Genomic DNA, 931 nt, shown 5'->3' on the forward strand with positions numbered 1-931 from the left:
AATGTAGAGGGTGAAAAGTTGATCATGCTCTTTTTGGGTATTTTCCTATTTGTGTTTTGAGAATAAAAGTAATTTTTTAGACTATACCCTGCTAGAGTCCAACATCTGCCCCTTTATAGCCTACTTGGATGAAGAAAATGGGAGATTATCAGAGAGGTAGAAGACTTGAGATGTGGCCTGTTGTCCCCTGGATACTATTTGATACAAGGGTCATGAAGAAATGAATGAGCCAACCTTTTTGTCTCTATATCTTCATTGACTTTGGCCCCCATATATTGCTGTTGAAATCAGAGGTCAATTACATCAGGATTGAGGAGTAATAAATGGTTAAATTTGTTATAAAACTATCAAATAATGCTTGAAAAAGACATAATGTTAAATAAATGTTGATTCTATTAACTTTCACCTTCCCAAATAGAAGCCTGACAAATTTAGTAAAAACTATGAACAATTCTGCATTGAAACCATCTGGACCTGTGCATTTTTGGTAGAGAGGTTTTTTATAACAACTTCTTTTTCTTCGCCACTAACAGGTCTATTTAGATTGTTCACCTGATCCTGGTCTAGCTTTGGTATATAGTACTTATCTAAAAAAGTGTCCATTTCTTTAACATTCTCCAATTTTGTGGCATACAGGCTTTTGTAGTAAGATCTAATGATTTTCTGAATTTCCTCTGTGTCTGTGGTTATGTCTCCCTTTTCATTTCTGATCTTGTTAATTTGTGTATTCTCTCTCCACCGTTTGATTAGTTTAGATAGGGGTTTATCAATGTTATAGATTTTCTCCAAGAACCAGCTTTTTGTTTCATTGATACTTTGGATTGTTTTCTGTGTTTCTATTTTGTTGATTTCAGCCCTTAGTTTGATTATTTCCAGTCTTCTACTCCTCCTAGGTGAGTCTGCTTCTTTTTTTTTTTCTAGAGCTTTCAGG

This window comes from Microtus ochrogaster, unplaced genomic scaffold, assembly GCF_000317375.1.
Source record: "Microtus ochrogaster isolate Prairie Vole_2 unplaced genomic scaffold, MicOch1.0 UNK2, whole genome shotgun sequence".
Lineage (NCBI taxonomy): Eukaryota > Metazoa > Chordata > Mammalia > Rodentia > Cricetidae > Microtus > Microtus ochrogaster.